The sequence below is a fragment of the Pteropus alecto genome, unplaced genomic scaffold (assembly GCF_000325575.1).
Source record: "Pteropus alecto unplaced genomic scaffold, ASM32557v1 scaffold3, whole genome shotgun sequence".
In the NCBI taxonomy this organism is placed as follows: domain Eukaryota; kingdom Metazoa; phylum Chordata; class Mammalia; order Chiroptera; family Pteropodidae; genus Pteropus; species Pteropus alecto.
This window is the reverse complement of record NW_006442484.1, coordinates 58,085,380-58,086,200: the sequence shown is the minus strand read 5'-3', so window position 1 is coordinate 58,086,200 and position 821 is coordinate 58,085,380.

Here is an 821-nt window from a genome sequence, read left to right as displayed (position 1 = left end):
AATATCAAAATGTAAAATAAATAAATAAATAAATAAACAAACAGACAAATAAATAAATAGGCAAGCTGAATCAAATCAAGTATTGAAGGAAAGGTAATTTTTGATAGGTGAAACATGCATTCTTGAGAAACTACAATTGTAAATTCACCATATATATATAATGATTTTAATAGCTAGACAAAAGGAGTTTGTTCCTTTCTAACATAAAGGAATTTGTTTCTATAAAATGAGAAAGAAAAAAAGCAACATGATCATACAAGTCACCAGATCATTTTACTAAAAAAGGGAAATAAAATGTACTAAGATAAAATATCAAATTATATTGTTTTCTGTATGCCAGTTATTCAATAACTGAAATATTTCACATATACAATACCCAATACACAATAAAAAACATTATATTTTGTCTCTGTATTTCATATGTACATCAATGTTTCCTATAATTGCATCGATATTTGGGAAAACCACTGTTCACTGCTTCTTTATATTGAGCTTATTAAAATTCTCAACTCTGCCTCTCACATGAGATTCTTTCTATTTTTTCCTCTATCAAGTAATTTTGTAGCTATTTTTTGGACCTACATGTGTAATTTTACAATCATTCTGCAAAATATCAACTCCTTTAATTTAATCCAGTTTCTATTCTGGAGAATGTGACCAAGATATTTATGTGCTAAACTTATGCTATGGAGACAGGTTTCTACTCTTCTAACTATAAGTGTTTCCATTTCACAGATGTCTTACCTTACTCATCATCTTTAGGGGATTAAATGCTTAGTCTGTGCTAGATATTTGATACTTGCTCCTCTGAGAAATAAAAC